The sequence below is a fragment of the Prionailurus bengalensis genome, chromosome C2 (assembly GCF_016509475.1).
Source record: "Prionailurus bengalensis isolate Pbe53 chromosome C2, Fcat_Pben_1.1_paternal_pri, whole genome shotgun sequence".
NCBI classification, from domain to species: Eukaryota; Metazoa; Chordata; class Mammalia; order Carnivora; family Felidae; genus Prionailurus; species Prionailurus bengalensis.
In genome coordinates, this window is record NC_057350.1 from 24,191,880 (window position 1) to 24,215,773 (window position 23,894).

Sequence of the window (23,894 nt, forward strand, 5' to 3'; positions counted from 1 at the left end):
AGCTACATCACTCCCATTTCATCAGGAAACTTAAAACTTTCTCACAAATTCCAACTAGACTTATGATTCTATCTCATTCACCAAAGCTGTCATGGAGCTCACATTACTGAATGGTTGTCCCTAAATGAATATGTATCAAAGTACATAATCACCCAAATATAATTTATGACCTATTTTCAGTTAAAGGCTCTTGTGTGTGATGGAGTTTGCGTAGGTAAATCGAAATGATTGTCAGGAACTCAAGAAAGTATTTAAAATGCAGGTGAGAATCAAATCTAGAACTAAGAATGAGAAATATTAATCAGACAGCAGAATGGTTACTTTTGTTTTGTTGTTTTGTTTTGATGGCAATGATAACTTGCTGAGAAAATGGATGTAGAAATGGAAACTACAAGAAGCAGGAAATGATAGTTAATAGCTCTTAATAATGTAAATGATATAGGGGAGTAAGAGAAGTAAATATTAAAACCTACATCTAAAGTTTGAGATTCACTGATTTGGAGCTTTATTTAAAAGTACTGTTAAGAAAAATACAAAAGCTACAAAGGAAAGGTTAATGGGAAATGGTGATAATGATGAAATGAAAAGCTGAGCTGCTAAGAGTTACTAGTTTATATTCAGTCACCCTGAAATATAGAATTGGATCTTGGGACTAGAGATGCAGTCATATCAGCCAGTTGAATATTAATAGTAAGTGAAAATGTAGCAGGCAGCTTCACCAAGATATGTACTCATTAGAGATTAAAAGATTGTTTAAAGACATGTTATCTTAGCTAAAACAAAATAATAAATCCTTGAAGGTTTCAAGGTTAAAAATGAGTTGTATATGTATACCAGAATCTATTTATCAATTTATCCATTAAAAGACACTTTGGTTATTTCCATATCTTGGCTACTATTAATAATACTGCAATGAACACTAGAGTGTAGATATGTCTTTGAGATTCTGATTTTAATACTTTTGGATATATACCCAGAAGTTAAATTTTTGTATCATATGGTAGTTCTATTTTTAGGGTTTTTTTTTTTAGGAACCTCCATACCGGCTTCCACAGTGGCTGCACCATTTTACATTCCCATCAACAGCACACAGGAGTTTGAGTTTCTCCACATCATGGCCAATACTTATGTTTTGATTTTTTTATTTTGTTCATATTGAATACATGAAAACACTATTTGAATAAACAAAGAAAATTATGAAAAAGAGTAATGTTAAAAAGAATCTGTCCATTGACAGAGATGCCGAGAAAATGAGGAACTTAATGGCATACTTACAGCTATCTGTGAACCTAGGAGCTCACCAATGTTCCTCAAAGGAACATTTATGATTTGGTTCAGGGAGAACAAGGGTAGAAGGCAGAGTATTCTTAGTGTTCTGTGGAGAGCAGGGACACTGAGAGAGCAAATACAGCATATACTTTTAAGAAACCTGTTGCTGAAGAAAAAGGAAAAAGATAAAGACATAAATAAGTATGAGAATGAAAACTAATATTAGTTTTATTTTTAGGTACAAATGAATATTGCCTTAGATATTTAATATATTTCTACTATATATATGTAAGCTTATATTCCCAGCTTCTTCTTCATAAAATTTAAACTCTCAAATAACAAAAGTAATATCTATTTATTTTTTAACTTTATGAAAGGTCGAAATCAGCTGCATTTAACAAAATCGCACACACTGCAGAAACACTGTTTAAAGTAACTAAATCTGACAGTGTGTCTGTGGATAGTGTGATGTCACATCAGTACACAAGTTAAGTAATTGGTGACTGTCCACAAAGTCCTAAGCGATGACCCTCTCAAATGGCGTTAAGTAGAAATGGTATAAAGCAGAGCCTGGGTTTGGCTAAAGTAGACACCAAAACCCCGCAGTTCCCCCAGTAGCTTGGAGGTAACCTACATGTATGCATTATTACATTTACTATACACAATATATAAAAATTACATAGTTGAAGTTTATTGCTTTTAAAATTCTGGTAGTGTGACTCAGCTTATTTTTAGAAAGCCTGAAACGTGTCTGTGTGTGTGCTTGTCTATGTGTGTGTGTGCGTGTGTCTGTGGGAAAGGATGTGGACAGTAGTGCGTGAGTTGGTGCCACACGTCCCAAGGCCACTTGGCACATGCTTTTTTTTGTAGTGTCTGCCACAGGTAGGAGGTGAGTACATGGCTCACAGTATATACTTTGAGTTGTACAAAGCTACTGAATGACAATGAACTGCAGAAGTTATCAAATAAATTAAAAAACTAATTTTAAAATACTTCTTACTTTCATTAATTTGCCACTTCTTGGAAAATGTTACCTGCAATATGTGAAGTTTCTGTCTGATCCCCCCCCCAACAGACTCCATTAACTTAATCAAATCATTGTAAGTTGGTGCTTGTCAACCTCATTATCATGTAGTATGTAGCTGTCTTTTAAATTCATTAGACAGAGACCTTCCATTTAAACCACATTAGTTCCTCCACTCTTCTGAAACCTTTAGCCAGAGGTGGAAATTTATAAGGTTTAATGCAGTATCCAAAAAGAAAGACACTTGATTTGGCATTTTGTATTGGAGTAACAACTGAAGCAGTTTTACCTACGAACTTAAAGAAGTTTATCCTTCTGAGTCTCTCACTTACTCCTGTGTCTAATTTTAGATTTAAAATTTTCATTATTTCATTAATATAAAGCAGCATTTCTCAATAGAAGCACTATAGGCAATTTTGGGTAGAGAAGTCCATGCTGTGGGGGGCTGTTCTGTGCACTGTAGGTTACTCAGCAATACCCATATGCTCCGCCCACTAGATTCCAGTAACTATGACAACAAAAAATGTCCAGATAGCTCCAAAATCCCCAGTCAGGGGACTGGGGATGGTCCCCATTTGAGAATCACATACTTAAAGACACCCCTCCTCTCAAATTGCATGTGTAAGCTCCAGCCACACAAAATCTGCATCTGGCTTGGACAGCAGTTATCAAAAGAAGCATCAAAGAAGGCATAATACTACTTTAGTTATAACTGAGATATGTGTGATTGAGTTTTTAAAATTCATACATTGTTGGAACTTTTAACTAGCAAAATATCTTGGAAGCTTGTGGAGTTGTCTTGTCTAACTTGTAAATGACAGGCTTGATAACTTGTCAGTGATGCAGACTGAAACTCCATTTAACCATATAGTACCCATTACAGAGAAAACAGCATTAAAATGACTGTGGGCTGAATTAAAATGACTGCATACACCATTTATGTGTTAAGTGCAATGAAGAGTAAAGCTCTTGTATAACTGATGAAGTTAAATGTAAAACACTGGGGCACCTGGGTGGCTCAGTCGGTTGAGCGTCCAACTTCAGCTACGATCATGATCTCACAGTTTGTGAGTTCAAGCCCCACGTCAGGCTCTGTGCTGACAGCTCGGAGCCTGGAGCCTGTTTCAGATTCTGTGTCTCCCTCTCTTTGCCCCTTCCCCACTCATGCTCTGTCTCTCTCTATCTCTTAAAAATGAATAAACGTTAAAAACTTTTTTTTAAATGTAAAACACTAGTCTCTGTATTATGTAATAAACTCTTTCTTCCACAAACTGAAAACTTGAGAAAAAAAATGTAAATCCTTGAACCTAATAGTACATTGTTATCAATGCATTCAGTAGCAGCATAAGAAGGTTATTTTTCCCTTCTTGGAGAATTCATTGATACCTAGAGTTCATAAAACAACAGTATATATGGAAATACTACTTCCAAGAAAAAAAATTGTTCATAAAAAGGTCTTTCTATGCATAAAGACTACTTGATTTTAAAAAATTTGATGTTTCTAGTTTTTTTTTTCTAAAAAAATGGCCATTTGGAAACAGGATGAATGGCATGAGGTAAAAATGTAAACCATGGAAGGATAAAATAGACAAATTATTGGCTTGTGAAATCAATGAAAACTCCATGTCAACTTAAGTCAGAGCTCCTAATTTTTGTTACTGTCTCTAAAAACAGTCAATAAAGTATCATTGTTAAACAGGTGTATGAATTTAAATATATTTGATTTTTAATTAAATAATATAACTGTAACAGCAACTATAAATAAGTACATCTGGTAAATATACATCATTTCTTTGAGATTTTCTGATTTCTCTTTCAATATCACCTAGAATCTTCTTAACCTAAAGTATCCATAAGGCTTCCTAAATATCTACTTTTGGTATAATACATTGAATCTTAATGTCATTGGTTAAGAAAGGAAATGTCATCACAAAGTCTGATTAATGCTATTATGTTAATTCACTAATATCATCAGGTACAGCGAAACTATTCCCTATATGTCTCTCAATAAATACATTTCATGAGGTCAAATAAGATATTAAGGGTGGCCATTAGCAATACTCAGAGGTGAAAAGGAAGAGTTTTCCACCACAGAAGAGATACTAATTAGGAACACTGCAATTAGGAAAAAGGTTTTGTGTGTGTGTGTGTGTGTGTGTGTGTGTGTGTGTGTGTGTCTTTGTCTCTGTCGTGAGAAAGAGAGACAAAGAGAAGGACAGAGACAGAGAAAGAGAAAACCAAAGAGGGGCACAGAGAAGAAAAAGCATTGGGTTTTATGGGTGAAACATAAAACTGACTCCTCCAGAATCCTGGAAAAGTTATGACATTCTAGAGAAAAGTGTGTAAGTAGTCATGAGTACTTTTCTAAGAGAAGGAATTATCTGGGTTTTATTCCCTAGTGTCCTGAAATATAAAGATTTAATGGTCTAGAGATGTAAATACAGCTTGTAATGAACTACTTTAGCAAAATTAGCTTTCTGGGAAATAGTGTTTAGTGAAATAGAGAAGAAAAAATTCTACCTAATTATTGTAGTCCACAAGTGTTTAACTAGTATACAATTGACTAATTGGTACATCTCTGAACCTGATGTAACTCTGCTCCAAATAATCTAGATGATTCCTCAAAACTTACTTCCACATGGTCTACAACACCATATAGGTGAAAAGCATTCATTTTCAGCAATACTTAATAAAGGCTCATACTTATTGGTAAGTATGCTCAACGCTAGCCCGAGCGCTTTCCATGAGATCTCATGTGTCCTGCAATCTTTTCAACAAAGTAGCAAAGTAGGAACTGTTATTATATGCCTTGTATTGATTAGAAAACTTCAGTTAAAGAGATTGATTTACTAAAGTTCAAAATACTAGTAAAGGAAAAGCAGAATGTTTCAAGTATGGGGTACTTGCCAGTCCTGTGGTGCGGTGACTGACCTCTCCATCACTACTGTGTGTTAATGTGGTATTGAATGAGATTAATCAAAGGGAACCATCAAAAAAGTGTATCCAAGCTTACATTAGCCATTGTATCAACAACTTTTTCCAGACACTCAAACATGCCAATAATTTCTTCCTTTCAGACTTTGCAGCCCAAAGCAGGAGTATCTAAAAACATATGTAAAAAGGTTTTCTACAAACCTGAACCAGAGGATTTCCCAAGTTATTGTATAGGATTCTGAGGAAGACTGGTGCAGAAATACTAATCATTGAGCAACTGGCCCAACTGACCTTTAACATATGGGAAGCAGACAGGAAACACTGGAAAGGTAACACGGTAAGGTAATCCACCCAATGGAGACATTGGTTTCAAAGCACACCAATCAACTACTGGCTCTTCACACTAAAATGGCTTAAATAATCCACCTTTTGTGGAGAACACGAGCAACACATAGAGACAAATGGCCCAGGATCACCAAAATCTCAGAACGTAAAGTAATACCTGAACCACTACAAAAACACTCCAAAGTGGCGAAGAGACTAGACTTTATAACAACAAAAAAGAAATGGTAATCATGTGACATGACAGAGGTGTTAGCTAAGCCTATGGTGGTAATAAATATATCAAATCAACATGCTGTACACCTTACACTTAACACAATGTTATATGCCTATTATACCTTTAATAATATTAATAATAATAATAAATAAATACATAAAAAACACTTCCAGACAAGTAGCTTCTCTTTCAGAAGACTGCCTTGACTCAGCTTATTTTTTTCTATGCACATCACTCATTGCATACTTCATCTCAATTCAAACTTGTTTAACGTAAGTAAAATCTGAGTAAAGTAAATATTATCTTTATTTCATATGCATAAAAACCAACGTTTAGAGGTGCCTGGGGGGCTCAGTTGGTTGAACATCTGACTCTTGATTTTGGCTCTGCCAGGATCTCATGGTTTGTAGGTTTGAGCCCCGCATCAGGCTCTGTGCTGATGGTGCACAGCCTGCTTGGGATTTCTCTCTCCCTCTCTCTCTGCCCCTTCCACAGCTCACACACTCTGTCTTAAAATAAACAAATAAACATTAAAAAAAAAGTTTAGGGACGCCTGGGTGGCTCAGTCGGTTGAGCATCCGACTTCGGCTCGGGTCATGATCTCGCAGTCCGTGAGTTCGAGCCCCGCGTCGGGCTCTGTGCTGACAGCTTGGAGCCTGGAGCCTGTTTCGGATTCTGTGTCTCCCTCTCTCTGACCCTCCCCCGTTCATGCTCTGTCTCTCTCTGTCTCAAAAATAAATAAACGGTAAAAAAAAAAAAAAGTTTAAGGATAGCAAAACACCTGCTCAAAACTTGTTCTCTTGATGCCATCTTCTGTTTTTATTATCATCTCTAATCTATCCTAAATTCTAACATAGCCATCCAGGCAATGGATATTAATATACTCTATTGTTTGATAATGTAAATTGAATCATGTAATTTCACAGTTGAATGTGACTTAGAGGACATATAAACTGGATGGATAATAAAGGGATGAGATCACCTGAATGCTAAATTAAGACCTCTAAAATACACAAGGTATCTCTTTTTTTTTAAGGTCTTTATTTATTTATTTTGAAAGAGACAGAGCATGCACAGATGAGGGGCAGAGGAAGGGAGCAAGAGAGAATCCCAAGCAGGCTCACCCTGTCAGCACAGCCCAATGCAAGGCTCAAACTCACGAACTGTGACATGAATTCATGAACCGTGAGATCATAACCTGAGTCAATGTTAGAAGCTTAACTGACTGAGCCACCCAGGAGCCCCCATAAATTATCCCTTAAAAACATACACAATGTGTCAAAATGGACATACAGAATAGAAGATTGACTTTATACTGTTTCAAGACGCTAAACATGGAACAACACATGGACACAATGGGGAAACGTGGTTTGGAAGACTTCTAGCAGCCAAAATGAAATTACTTTTCTTATGAGACGTTTAGCTTTCTAGACCGCAGGTGTTCCAGCAAATGGACAATGCCTTGGAAGAGAAGATGTGCAGTCAACTTTAGTGTTGTCTTCTACTAGATAATGTTTTCACTTATATTCAACTCAGATGTTCTTTGAATTGCCTTATCATTATTCTAAGTCAGTGAAATTTAAGTAAAGGTAATGCTCTCATTCTAGAAAAGCCACTAAAAGGATGCCCAGATACATGGGTATTAGAATACAAATTATCTCTGATATCAAGCAATCCAGTTAGCAATTTTAATGTTTCCACGCAAACAACACCAGAAAATAATAAAACATTTTTGTCTTTAGCACGGAATACTTTTGATCCCTGGTTCTTCACCTGGATTAATGTTTTTAAATTTCCAAATCAGGTGTTATTTTACGAAGACTTCTTTACCCTCTCTACTCTCTTATTAATCCTGGTTGAGGTAATCACTTCCTCGGCTAAGCAACTTCTCCATTGTCATTATTTGCTTCCATGTTCTACCTTATCTACAAAATAATGTGCTACATGGAGAAGAAAATAAAAAGCCATTTTTCTTGATCTTTATTCTTAGCTGCCTAGTACAATATTTTGAAAGTAGTAGGGTTCAAAAAAGTATTTATTTTAAAGATGAATAAATTAATGATTGCATGAATAAAAACTATTGATATTATGTAATATCACATAAATATACATATAGATACAATAAGGGGTTAATATTTTATAAAGATACCTAACAAATTAATAATCTATTAAAATGTATGAAGAAATTACCCATTTTTGAAAAATATGCAGAAAGAAATTCGATCAGGAGGCAGAAAATTTGGACTTGCATCCTTTTTTAATCACTTAAGAACACTGGATCCTTGTTTCCTTCAGCTTTAAAGTGAACTTATGTTATGCCTACATGTTACGCACAAAAATCCTTTAAATTGTACATTGCCCTTAGGCATTGAAAATACCTGATGAAAATTTTAACAAACAGATAAGGTCTCTCTGATTACAAGGGAGCATGACATTTGTAGAATGAAGATGCTATTTTAAAAGGTCCCACATGCTAGAAAATATTTTTAAAGTGTGTTAGGATCCAGAGAATAAGGTACGTTTATTAATTCACTTTCATAATACTAAAAATAGTATTGGTATTGGCAAACTCAGTACATTAAAATGAATTCACCTAAAAGATTATAGAATTTTTTCTTTTTTTTATTTTTAAATACTGCCTAGCTCAGCAGTTGTATTTTTTTTTTAATTTTTTTTCAACGTTTTTATTTATTTTTGGGACAGAGAGAGACAGAACATGAATGGGGGAGGGGCAGAGAGAGAGGGAGACACAGAATCGGAAACAGGCTCCAGGCCCCGAGCCATCAGCCCAGAGCCTGACGCGGGGCTCGAACTCACGGACCGCGAGATCATGACCCGGCTGAAGTCGGACGCTTAACCGACTGCGCCACCCAGGCGCCCCAAGAATTTTTTCTTTTTCACCTGTAAACATTAATTCAATATATGTGTCATGTGTATACCTAATTGCCACTGTAGAACCAAACTAAAATGGAGTCACTTATGCCAAGGACAAAATGGAGACAGTCAACACAGGTGAATAAAAGAAACTTAACAACCTTATAGGAATTTACAGCTCATCTCAGAATTTATCAGAGGACACCAGCCAACTGCCAAATATCAAGTTTGTTCATGCTATCTTTGGAGTCACCATTCTCTTGACTGAGCTACCCTGATCCAAATAACAACACCACTAGGCAACCAGTCAGCCGAAAAAGCCCAATTACTTCTGTATTTATCCCATCAAAAGTGAGGAACTCAGAGCTCCTTCCTCCTACATCCTTCAGTTTTCCAGCTTGCAGGCTGAAACCCATGCAATGAAATCATCTTTCTGCCTTGTTTTATTCAATATGCAAAGTTTAATTTTTGATATCACATAAGCATAGGTTTAAAGATCTCAAAAGACCTTATTGATGAAATGGATCATAAGAGGTTTAAGCAAGCTCTTATAGCCTAGTGGGCTAACGCCTTCCTTAATATTGATTTATAGGATTGGAAGTGCTGTTAAAGAACAAAACATGGTAATATTTTTAAAATTATGTATTGGTTTACCTATCAGTGCACAATAGTGAATAACAAGCATCTTTAACAGTGTATACACCTGTGTGAAAAGTTTATATCTTTATACATTACTGAGCAAATATAACCATTCAGCAGACGGGAGGGTAATTTTTATAGCAAAGGAGAAAGGATTACAGTTGGAGTCAGTATCAGTAACCTTAGCTTAGCAGATCTCACAATACATTTACTTTAGTTCAAATCTTTAACTTTGTGGCTCACTAAAGCTAAAGGAAAAATATCTTCTATGGAGAAGAAATAAATTTTCATTTACCAAATTCTAAATTTATAGGTAAGTTCAAAAATGGAGCTCAAAAATCCACATATGGTTTTAGTTTAGGAACATAATTTCAAAATGTCTTTAAATGTCCTAAACAAATTTCCTACTTCAAACCATCCAAAGGTAAACCATATTTTCCAAAGGCTAAAATTAAAGTGCATGATATTTCTAAGTACGACTGTGTATTTAGATTGACTCACAGATATTTAACAATTATATAAAGTGATAATTGAGTGAACTGATTCTGTACTTAGATCCAAATCCTCATTTTCTCACTATATTTATATACAAGAAATGATGAATTCCTTCTTCAAGGACCTTAAAATGGTAGTAATAATATTCAAATATAATTTGAACTGCAAATACAAGAGCATACATTAAGATTCTTAGAAACTTGGTATTTTAGAAATTGCCATGGTTAACCTACATAGGTGGCATGGATTCCCACACCCCAAATTGGTTCAGATGTTAAAATTGATAACACCACACAAATGAGGAGGGTAAGGAAAAGGGTATGACTCACCTAACGAAACTTTCTGGAGAGAGGACAGAAGGCTTCCAAGAAGGTCTCAAAGTGGTTTAAGAACAGGAAAAGGAAATGAAGTTGGGAGTTTTATTGTGGTTACGGGGTAGGTATGAAATGAGTATTCCTTCATGCTGGCCAACTATAACACCCTCCCACATACCTTCTCTGTTTCCACCCATCCACTCCTTTAGAGATTTTATAAGTCTATTATTTTTCCTTTATTTAAAAAAATTACTTAAAATCATGCATGCTAGGATTCTGGTGCTTTGTTTTTTGGTGTGTTTTTTTTTCTTCATTTTTTTCACTCAATATATCCTAAAATCACTCCACATTGGTTGAGTTTATTCAACCACAATTTACTGAATCAGTTTCATATATAATCAAGTAAGTTATTTTTATTAATTTTATTTTGCAATAGTAAATACTGGTCCAATTAACGTCAACATATTTTTGTAATTTTAGAGGTATATTATCTGGGTAACTTTCCAGAAGTAATATTGGCTGGGTCAAACTAAGTAGGTAGATACTAATGATGTAGTTCTAATCACCCAACCAGAGAAGACTGTATCATTCTGCACTAACACAAGCAATGTATCAGATTGCCTGTTTTCCCACAGCATTACCAACCAAGGGTATTGTCAAGCTTTGGATCTGTTGCCAAACTAGTAAGCTAAAAATGTATATTTGCAATTAATCTATATAATGCAATAGTTTTTAGCATTTATATGAATCCTGTGAATATTAAAAAATTAAACTGAAAAATAAACTCATCCTAGAGAAATATGCATATATACATACTGCTCACATAGAACAAAGGTTGTATTTGTGGGTCCATTTCTAGGTTCTCCGTCCTGTTCCATTTATCTATGTGTCTGTTTCTGTGCCAGTCCCCTACGATCTTGATGATTACAGCTTTGTAATACACCTTGAAGTCTGGAATTTTGATACCTCCAGCTTTGGTTTTCATAACATTACTTTGGCTATTTGGGGTCTTTCTGTTTCCATACAAATTTTAGAACTGTTTGTTCCACCTCTGTGAAGAATGCTGGTGTTATTTTGATAGGGATTGAACTGAAGATATATATATATACACACACACACATATATACATACACACACACACACACACACACACACACACACACACAATGGAATACTACTTGGCAATCAAAAAGAATGAAATCTTGCCATTTGCAACAATGTGGATGGAACTAGAGTGTATCATGCTAAGCAAAATAAGACAATCAGAGAAAGACAAATATCGTATGATTTCACTCATGTGGAATTTAAGAAACATAACAGATGAACATAGGAGAAGGGAAGGAAAAAGATAAAAACAAAGAGGGAGGCAAACCATAAGAGATACTTAAAGAGAACAAGATGAGGGTTGCTTGAGGGGAGGTAGGAGGGGATGGGCTAAATGGGTGATGGGCATTAAAGAGGGCATTTGTTGGGATGAGCACTGGGTATTATATGTAAGTGATGAATCACTGGGTTCTATGCCTGAAACAAACACTACATTGTATGTTAACTAACTTGAATTTAAATTTAAAAAGTTTTAAAAGAAAGTACAAAGGTTATATAAAAACTTCAGGCTGCCTGGTACTTAATTAGTCATGGAAATTTTACTTTTAACATGATCTATTTCTTCAGAAGTCTTACAAGCAATATAGCTAATATTCCACGGAAAATTGGTATATGATGGCCAATAACTGAGTATTGTGGTTTGCTGGAGAATGCAGCTATATGTGACAGAATGGAGAAAATATATATACCTGTGTGCAATAAAGGGAAATTCGCCCCTTTTTTCTTCCTGCCTGATTACTTCAGCTGCAACAATGATCTGTCTTTGTGATCCCAGTTCTCAGTCCTTTGGGTTTGGACTGGATTACACCACCATTTCTCGTGGGTCTTCAGTTCACTGATGGCAAATTGTAGGACTTCTCACTCTCCACAACTGTGTGAGCCGACTCCTTATAATAAATCTTCTCTTATACATATGTCCTATTGGCCTATTTCTCTGAAGAACCTCATACACCCTCCTAAGACTGTGGCCACCAAGAAATTCTCATTTTCAAGCTAACCCCACAGTTCATTCTCCATAAATTCATCAAAAGTACCACCTAAGTGTTCCTATCACATTGTGGTCCCAGCGTCTTCTGCTCCAGGCAGTCAGAGCTTGTAAGTGTCTCTCTGAAAGCTCCAAATCCAGAAGGTCAGATTTGGGGATAGTGCCTTGCCCTGCAATCTCAATTCCCTGAACGGTCCAGGAAAAAAATATTTTTTTCATTGTATTCAGTTTTTTCTTCTTTTAAGGATGAGAGTGGTGACTTCCAAGATCTTTACCTATCAGAGGTGAACCTGGAAGTCCCATTATTTTTCCTAATACATTCTTTAATTATAGCTCCATACATAATCTAAGACATAAATGGATTATGAATATATATCTCAATGATTATTACAAAGTAGTTACACCTGTGTAAACATGACTTAAATAAAGTTATAGAATTTGAACAGTACCCTATAGGTACCCCTATTTGCCCCTTCTCAGCCCATCCTTTTTCTTCCAAGTAACTATTACACTGACTACATTACACTATTACAACCTTGCTGAGTGTTGCTTATTTTTGTAATGTATATTACTGGCATCATTCACCATTCATTATGTCTAGTTCGTTCATTCAATCATTTCTTTTGAGATTTATGCATGAGATACCACAATCAAATACTTTGTACTCAATGGCAATTCAGCCCCTCCTCAGTTTTTAATCATATATATTTGGGCATTACTTAGGACTATGATGATGAGGTTAGTTACATGAGTATTTTCTTTTAGGGGGGAGTGTCAATCAGCTTTCCAAAGTAGTTACACAGATTTACACATTTTAATACATTTCATTGCATGTGTTATATAAATTTAAAACAATAAACTTCTTTCGGTATAGAAGGAAAAAAAAGTTCCATTGTAAGGTAAGTTCATTCATTATAATTATCCTAATTAAAATTCATTAAAAATTATAATTTTCTAAGTTTTAGAAAATCAAGTTTTACATTTCTTACTAGAGATCTGTTATGTAAGACTAGACAGCTGTCTACTATTATGCCTACATGAAGTTGCTGGGATGTTCTGGAAATGACCTAATGATTTTTAAGTCATTTACACATTCCCTATAATTCGACCTCAATTATTCATCCTTGGCTTGGAATCATTATTTCCCACTAATGAAATTAACTATGATGCAAACATCTTTTATTATAGCAAATTTATTTTTTTATTTTTTTTATTTTTTTAATGTTTATTTATTTTTGAGAGACAGAGAGAGACAGCGCATGAGTTGGGAAGGGGCAGAGAGAGAGGGAGACACAGAATCTGAAGCAGGCTCCAGGCACAGAGCCCAATGCGGGGCTCAAACTCGTGAACTGTGAGATCATGACCTGAGCCGAACCCGGATGTTACTAACTGAGCCACCCAGGCGCTCCTATCATAGCAAATTTATTTTTTAAAGTTTCCTATTTGGTTTATTAGATTTAAACTACCATTATAAGCACTGTCACAGGTGCTGTACTTACTCTGACATGCCTTTTACATTTGAATAGTTACACAATAGTAGATTCATATATTTAAGTGTGTGCATGCACACGTGATACAGGCAAGAAAGCTGGGCCCATGGATGTGAGGGCTGTAGGCCCCCTGGGCTGGGCTCTGTCACTGCTGCTATGTTCCCTATATTTTGCAGGGGTTGGGGGGGGCACCAGGAAGGGCCATGCTGCCTGCACACCACCAGCTGGAGGCCTGGGGAATGTGGAGGCTGCACCAAAGACCTCTGGTCTTGTCCCTCTCAGTCCCTGGCACAGGGCTCTCTGTTCAGTCTGCAGCTGACAGTGCGGGGCTTATACAGCAGGGACCTGCTCTAGGCAAATATCAAACGCAAATACAGCTGGGGGCAGCCTCTGCTGGCATCTGCTAGACTCAGAGGACCCAGGGTTCCTCAGTTGACCCAGCCCACCTCAGACCTACATTCCAGGGACTTTTGGTTTTAGTCCTGGAGGTAGGTAGGCTCTGCAATGGGCACAACATCAGAAGCCACCGCTGTCCCCTTTCCTCAGACCTGGCCAGGGCTACATCTGGTGTTCAATACCGAGAAGGCTACCACACATCCTTTTATAAAGGTGACTTCAGTATCCCTGGTCCACTTCTGCATGAGGCCATGTGGATATTTTTGTGGCAGGCTGGCAGGTGCTGACCATGGGCTTTTGTCCCTTACATAGGGGTGGGGTCTTGAAAGTCCAGTCCCTTCCTAGTGGGGGCCTCAATGCTGGTGCTTCAAGCTGGCTCTGCACCTTTCTCCCAGCCTTCCATGGAGATGAAATAGGTATGAGTGTGTTGGTATCTGAACTCTTGTAAGAAATAAAGAAATTGTATCTTTGATTGCAGAAGGCAATATACTTCACAGAGACCACTGATTCAAATGCTAATCTCTTTCAGAAACACCATCATAGACATCCATAACTAATGCTTAATTGAGTGCCCTGCAGCTGGTCAAGGTGACACATAAAACTAACCATCACCTAGGCCCCCACATTTGATAAGCTTTATCTCCAAGGAACCCTGCCAGGTTCTTAAGGTGAAGATCTCGAAATATTCGCCTCTTGGCTCTGATAGAGGGAGGGGATGAATAATAATTTTAAAATTCTTTCAGAAATTTCTGTATTAACAAAGACATATTCTTCAGTGGAAAAGACTTTCCCAGAGTCTCAGCCCACTGAAGAGCATTCCACGAACTATAGCTTCCTTTTACCCTCCTACATCAACTAAAGTTTGAAAAATGATACAGCATTGCAGAAAGACTTGTGAAGGTCATACCCCAGAGACACACGCTGGTCAAAAGACTGAAATTTAATCATAAGATTCTCTGCCCACACATCTTACTATGACAAGAGCAGGACAAAGTATAGTTGTATGTCTGGTAACTCAAGTGTGTTTAGTTCATGACAATTTATTGGCTAACATTTAGCATGTGTGTACGTTATGTAAAAAAAAAAAAAATTAGGAGTACCTGGATGACTCTGTAAATAGGGCAAACATTAAATACAACCTAGATCCTTGCCAGGTTAACGTAAATCCTTACACTAACAAACAGATGGACAGTGTCAGTAGTCTAATATGTAAGTGAGAAGCAGAAAAAGAAGTGGAGAAAAAATATGTTTGAAAAATAGCTAAAATTTTTCAAATTTTGAGGGAAAATATCAAACCTCACACCTTAAAAAACTTAGCAAACACCTTGGCAAATGTGAAATTAAGACAAATGAAAAAACACCCAAGTATAACATAAACATATTCTTGAAAAACAGTGATAAGGAGAAAAATCTTAAATCTTATTACATATCCAAAATCTCAGCGATCCCCCAGCAAAAGAAATATGAATAGAACAAACTAGAAGAAACATGATAATCTGGTTTCTGAAAAAAGTGATAAAAAGTATTAACAGCAGCCACAGAAAAATGACACTTCACATACTGGAGAAATTAAAAAAAAAAATGTAAAGCCGGTATCTTGTCACACACTTTGCATGCCAGAAGATAATGAAGTGACTCTTAAAGTCATGGAAAACAAATAACCACAAACACTAAAATTCTATATCAGATAAACTATTTTTTTAAGAATGGAGGCAAAATAAAATCTTTTACAAACAAAAAGAAAAAAAAAGTGTAAAGAAAAATCATCACCAGTAGACTTGCAATATAAGACATGTTAAAGGAAGTTCCTCATGTAGAAATTCAATTTTAGAAAGAATTTTATAAGCTCGTAGAGAGTCCATGATTCTAAAATAGAAAAACAAGCCTACTAATGAAACTGTGAACTGAACACCCCAAAGCAACTAATATTATCCTCAGAAGCAAAATACTCCAAAATGTAGTGATTAAAAAAGCTGTTTTCCTGATGTTTTTGGATTCTGTGGGCAAGGAATTTGGATAGGGTCTAGAAGAGGCTGATCATCTTTGCTCCACAATGTCTGGGACATCATCTTGGAGGACTTGGAAGACCAGTGGTACCAGAGTGGCTGGAGGTTGATATTAAGTAAAAGCTCCTTCACTCATAAGTCTGGCCCCTGAGCTGGAATGACTTGAAGACAAAGACTGCCTCCCAGGATACCTATAGTTGATTAACTGATTTGTTCTGGTTCCTCACAGCATGGTGGTCTTAGGATACTCAAACTGACTATCTTGAGGCTCAGGGCTCCCAGTCTAAATATTCCAGTGGCCAAGGAGGAACTTTCACTGGATTTGTTATATATCCTCAAAAGACACACAGCATCACTTCTGCCATACCCTATTACAGTCATAGCAGTTAAAAGTCTACCCATGTTCATTAGGAGGGGGAAATGATCCTATTTCTCAATGTCAAGAGTGTTAAAGATTTTACTGCCATTATTTTGAGCATACACACCTACCTATACCTTCTGATTCTCCATCAATCTCTATCACTACCTTTCCATTTTCTGAAGCCACAAGGTATGTAGTTTGCTGCTTCTCTCTGAATATCTGCTCCAACTTTCTACCCATCTCCTCAACCAGCTTCTATTTCTTCTTGAATGTAACTCAAATGACTACCAATGGTCATTCTGCATCTTAGCATAGGGGATACTACCTACAATAAGAGAAATTATCCCTTTATGAATTTTTGAGAGAGTATATGACTGGTGATGCATCATTTTAAAATAAGACCACTTAAAATTCATGAGTCAAGGACCGGCACTGGATTAGATGGGACCAGGAATGGACGGCAGAAAATAAAGTGGGAAAAACTTAATGGTTTCCGCTGCCAGGGGGATTTGTCTCATGCTTCTGTGAAAGTCTTCCTGGAATGTGCATTACTATACATGACAGTAGGTGTTTTACCAATGTCACCAATGTCATTGGTTTGTGAGAGCATATCACCAGAAAATAGAATCCTGCAATAACAAAACTTTAACCAGCACAAGTTAAAGACCATCTGTTTAAAAGAGCATTAAATATACAGAGTCAAAACTATCAATACAATTTTCTCTTTGTGAAATCTCAAAGCTGTAACACATTTGGATACTCTATGAACAAGGCAATATATCTGAGGCAATGTTAATGCAGAACTATTTTTCTGATCTTTGAAAGAAAAATGAAAGATCTAATATCATGCTTTTATATTACAATAAAACCAATCTCTTAACAAAGAGAAAAGAAAGTTTTATCTTAAAAAGGATTTTAAGTTATTTTTTTTCAAAACTTCAAGTTGAGAATAAATTAGAAGAAATACTCCTTTCTTGTTGAAATGATATAACAAAAACCTAACTCCCTAAAAATTTAATTAAGATATATCAAACATTTACCATATAATAGATACTATATAAGCAATCCATTTCTACTTTTTATATTAAAAGTCACAAAAATCCTAGGAGGCAGCTAGTATTATCTCCATTTTTCTAGATAATATCACTGAGACTTAAGGGTATAAGTAAGTTAGCTAGTATAGCATATCAATAAAAACAGAAGAAAAAATTAAAGTTTGTCTTCTTCCAAGTGAGGGAATAAAAAAAACGCCTGATAGTAGACATTCTACCAAACTGGTAGATGAGGCTTAAATCTTCATTATAATTTTATTTGGAAAAATTCAAAGATGTAACTTTTCTTATATTGAGGTATTACGGAAATCAACTAGATTGCATAAAAATAAGAAAGGCAAACTCAAGCAGTTTAACATACTGAGTACACATATCAGACCACAGCTCAAACCCAAATCTCATTTCTCCCATGATGCAACACTCTCATCTTCTTACTTTATCATAATATTTCATTCATCTGGAATTCCTGCTACAACTCCTTTAACAATCACATTAACTTAGTTAGACCCTACCTAAATCTCCCCTACTCAACAGGTCTTTTTTATATTACTCCACATAAAAATGACTTCCTAGAGCACTAATTTATGATAATACCCAAAAGAGTATTTACAGTAACTTGCCATGGATTATTCTAATTAATTATCATAGTAGCATTGTTTTTATGAGTTTGGTAAATTTAAGAAGATGTGGGTCAATGTTACTAGTCTTTTCCTTCCTATCACACTTTTCCCAGTCTCATATATGGAAGCTTATCAATGCAAAATAACACTTTGGATACAGGAAGCAATCTTAAGTTTCTGGTTTAAACTTGCAAAAATTGTCTCAAATACACTAAGCATTAGTTTCTAGAAACAAAACAATTACTGCAAGCACAAAATATTATTTGCTCAATTATATTGTTTGGATTTTTTTCTTTAAAATTCTTATTTAACAAAGCAATTATCAGGGAATACTATGAAAAATTATATGTCAACAAACTGGACAATCTGGAAGAAATGGATAAATTCCTAAATACCCACATACTTCCAAAACTCAAACGGGAAGAAATAGAAAATTTGAACAGACAATAACTACTGAAGAAATTGAATCAATCATCAAAAATCTCCCAACAAATAACAGTCCTGGACCAGATGTCTTCCCTGGGGAATTCTATCAGACATTTAAAGCAGAGTTAATACCTATCCTTCTCAAGCTGTTCCAAAAAATAGAAATGGAAGGAAAACTTGTGGACTCATTCTATGAAGCCAGCATTACTTTGATTCCCAAACCAGACAGAGACCCAACAAAAAAAGAGAACTACAGGCCAATATCCTGATGAATCTGGATGCAAAAATTCTCAACAAGATACTAGTGAATCGAATTCAACAGCATATAAAAAGTATTATTCACCATGATCAAGTGGGATTCATTCCTGGGATGCAGGGCTGGTTCAATATTTACAAACCAATGTATACATCACATTAATAAAATCAAATAACCATATGATCCTGTCAATAGATGCAGAAAAATCATATGACAAAATACAGCATCCTTTCTTGATGAAAACCCACAAGAAAGTCGGGATAGAAGGAACATACTTAAATATCATAAAAGCCATTTATGAAAAGCCCACAGCTAATTTCATCCTCAATGGGGAAAAACTAAGAGCTTTTCCCCTGAGATCAAGAACACGACAGGGATGTCCAGTCTCACCACTGTTGTTTAGGATAGTGTTGGAAGTCCTAGCAACAGCAATCAGACAACAAAATGAAATGAAAGGCATCAAAATTGGCAAAGATGAAGTCAAACTTTCACTTTTCGCAGATGACATGATACTCTACATGGAAAACTCAACAGACTCCACTAAAAGTCTCCTAGAACTGACACACGAATTCAGCAAAGTCGCAGATACAAAATTAATGTATAGAAATCGGTTGCATTCTTATACACCAATAATGAAGCAACAGAAAGAGAAATAAAGAAACTGATCCCATTCACAATTGCATCAAGAACCATAAAATACCTAGGAATAAACCTAACCAAAGATGTAAAAGATCTGTATGCTGAAAACTATAGAAAGCTTATGAAGGAAATTGAAGAAGATACAAAGAAATGGAAAAACATTCCATACTCATGGATTGGAAGAATAAATATTGTTCAACAGTCAAAACTACTCAAAGCAATCTATACGTTCAATGAAATACCAATTAAATTGCACCAGCATTCTCCTCAAAACTAGAACAAACAATCCTAAAATTTGTATGGACCATAAAAGACCCCAAATAGCCAAAGTAATACTGAAGAAGAAAACAAAATGGGAGGCATCACAATCCCAGACTTTAGCCTCCACTACAAAGCTGTAATCAAGACAGTATGGTATTGGCACAAAAACAGACACATAGACCAATGGAATAGAATAGAGACCCCAGAATTGGACCCACAAATGTACAGCCAACTAATCTTTGACAAAGCAGGAAAGAGTATCCAATGGAAAAAAGGCAGTCTCTTTAACAAATAGTGCTGGAATAGCTGGACAGCAACATGCAGAAGAATGAAACTGACCACTTTCTTACACCATTCACAAAAATAAACTCAAAATGGATAAAGGACCTGAATGTGAGACAGGAAACCATCAAAACCCTACAGGAGAAAGCAGGAAAAAACCTCTCTGACCTCAGCTGCAGCAATTTCTTACTCGACACATCTCCAAAAGCAAGGGAATTAAAAGCAAAAATGCACTATTGGGACCTCATCAAGATATAAAGCTTCTGCACTGCAAAGAAAACAATCAACAAAACTAAAAGGCAACCGACGGAATGGGAAAAGATATTTTCAAATGACATATCACATAAAGGACTAGTATCTAAAATCTATAAAGAACTCACCAAAGTCCACACCCGAAAAACAAATAATCTAGTGAAGAAATGGGCAGAAAACATGAATAGACACTTCTCTAAAGAAGACATCCAGATGGCTGACAGACACATGAAAAGATGCTCAACGTTACTCCTCATCAGGGAAATATAAATCAAAACTACAATGAGATATCACCTCACGCCAGTCAGAGTGGCTAAAATGAACAAATCAAGAGACTATAGATGCTGGGGAGGATGTGGGGAAACAGGAACCCTCTTGCACTGCTGGTGGGCACGCAAACTAGTGCAGCCACTCTGGAAAACAGTGTGGAGGTTCCCCCCAAAATTAAAAATAGAACTACCCTATGACCCAGCAATAGCACTGCTAGGAATCTACCCAAAGGATACAAGTGCCAATGCATAGGAGCACATGTACCCCAATGTCTATAGCAGCACTTTCAACAATAGCCAAATTATGGAAAGAGCCTAAATGTCCATCAACTGATGAATGGATAAAGAAGATGTGGTTTATGTATACAATGGAATACTACTTGGCAATGAGAAAGAATAAAATCTGGCCATTTGCAGCAACATGGATGGAACTGGAGGGTATTATGCTAAGTGAAATAAGCCAGGCAAAGAAAGACAGATACCTCATGTTTTCACTCATATGTGGATCTTGAGAAACATAACAGAAGACCATGGGGGAGGGGAGGGGGAAAAAAGTTACAGAGAGGGAGGGAGGCAAACCATAAGAGACTCTTAAGGACTGAGAACAAACTAAGGGGAGGGGGGAGAGGGGAAAGTGGGTGATGGGCATTGAGGAGGTACTGGGTGTTGTATGGAAACCAATTTGACAATAAATTATATTAGAAAGAAAGAAAGAAAGAAAGAAAGAAAGAAAGAAAGAAAGAAAGAAAGAGAAAATTCTTATTTAAATAACGTATGCTTTAATGTGTTTTTTGTTCTCTTTAAAATGTATTCAATATATTTAGTTCAATCATTGTAACAATATTATTAATTATAAAAAATTAGGAATAATAATTTAATAGATATTATTTTACCAGTGTTTTTCCTTTAAAGATTGTACTGAGCACACGTTGTGAGTTACTGTCCTCTAGTGCCAACAATATATCACATCTGCTATTAAAATTCTTGTCAACAAATCACAGGCTTTAGAAAGACCTGCCTATGAATAGATTTTGACCAAGATAATTTTGAAATTATTCAGCCGGTTTCACCAAGGTCTCACCAAACAATTCACTCTAAATTGCTACATACATGCTTCTAGACCCTACCAAAAAATTACTTAAACATATTAGAAATTGAAATATGTTGTATCTTTTCATCATCTCCCTCAATTAGGGAAAACAATGTAGACCTTTTAAAATTCTTTTCTTTTTTAATTTAAATCCAGTTAGTTAAAATATAGTGTAATAATGGTTTTAGGAGAATTTAGTGATTCATCACTTACATATAACACCCACTGCTCATCCCAATGAGTCCCTCCTTAGTGTCCCTTGCCCATTTAGCCCATCCCCCTCACTGACCTTCCCTCCAGCAACCCTCATTTTATTCTCTGTATTTAAAAGTTTGTTTTGGTTTGCCCTCCCTCTCTGTTTTCATCTTATTTTTGCTCCCCTCTCCTTTATTCATCTGTTGTGTTTCTTAAGTTCCACATATGAGTGAAATCATATGATATTTGTCCTCTTATTTTCTAATTAAAGAAAAAAATGCTTGGAAATTATTAAGAAACATGAAAATTTTAAATATGGTTGGATTAGTAGAGTCTATTATTCCTTAAAAATATCCATTTATTTTGAGAGAGAATGCACACACACACACATGTGAGCAGGGAGGGGCAGAGAGAGAGAGGGTAGAGAGAATCCCAAGCAGGCTCCCCACTCTCAGTGTAGACCCAACATAAGGCTGGATCCCACGACAGCAAGATCAAGACCTGAGACAAAATCAAGAGTCAGACACTTAAGTGACTAAGCCACCCAGGTGCCCCTGATGTCTATTATTTTTTTTTTTAATGTATCTTTTGGACGAATCAAACCTATGCCAAAGTTCAAGATTCTCTACTTATACACACACACACACACACACACACACACACACGTGTGTGTGTGTGCACATAGACTGTGAGAGTATCTTCACTAGGGGATGTTTTTCTATCCTGAATAACAATACTTCCTTTGAAATGCACAGGAGTCCAGAACTAATGTTTCATGTAAGTACCACATCCCTTGTAATCAATGAGAGACTTGGCAACTCTGATAACTTCATACCTGTTTAAATCATCCCCACTCTTTGTTCTGCTCAAATTTGATTGATATCTTGTTCCTTGCTTTATTTACTTTGAGAGACAGAGAGAGACAGAGAGAGAGAGAGAGCGCGCACACGACTGCACTAGCTGGGGAGAGGGGCAGAGAGAGACAGAGAGAGAATCCCAAGCAGGCTCCTTGCTCAGCACAGAGCCCAATGCAGGGTTCGATCCCACAACTCTGGGATCATGACTCGAGCCGAAATCAAGGGTGGGATGCTTAACTGACTGAGCCACCCAAGCACCCCATCTTGTTCCTTGCTTCTGTTTGCATATGGACTCAGTCACTTTGCTCGGATTCTTCAAAACTAAATATGTTTTGAATATGTGAAAGGTGACTCCACTCTGGAACATATCATACATAGTCAAGGTTTTGTTCTGTGGAAACATTACTAAAATCACAGGTTATGGGAATTTGAATTCCAACACGACAGAAAAAATAAATTAAAATAAAATGTTTTGACAGCCCACAGTTCTTTCCATCCTCCTACTACATAACTCCTGTCTATAAAACATACCACCTCCTTCCAAGTCAGTAACACCATCCCAACATCTCCACTTTCACCATCACAAGTGCCATTTCCCCTAAGGAAATTTCTAAAAAAAAAATAAAAATAAAAATAAAAAAACTAAATAGAAATTAAGAGAAAGTTTCCTATTTTTGAAAGCAAAGTACTTCAGCTCTCGCGGAAATGCTCTGCCTCTACCCTCGCCTTTCATACATTGCCAAGGTCCAACCCTTTCAACACCTAAATAGACTAGCAGGTATCTTCCTAACTCAATAATGGTCTTGCCACTAATACGTGGCAACTTTTAAGATACTTCAATAATAGTTTTCTCAGTTGTATGTATTGAAGACTACATCTTATGTGACCATATTGATAAGTTACATCTATTGCTCCTATGGGGATTTATAAAGAAAGTATTAATCATATAACTCATTTCTGTAAACTAGAACAGAATTTAATCCCAGCTACTAGAGATTACACAGGATGCTTACTTTTAGTAGATTCTCTTGGGTTTATTGAATCTTCAAACATTTTAATTAAATTTTTCACGTATACAGAAATATATCCATACATACTTAGGTGAAAGACAATGTTTTTTCATTCACCAAAGAGTATTTCAAAGAAGAAAGAAATGACTTAAAGTGCTGTTTATGGGACAGAAAAGGGACATGTACAATTTATCAGTGAAATCAAAAGGCTATTCTCTGTTGGATAAGAAAGGGT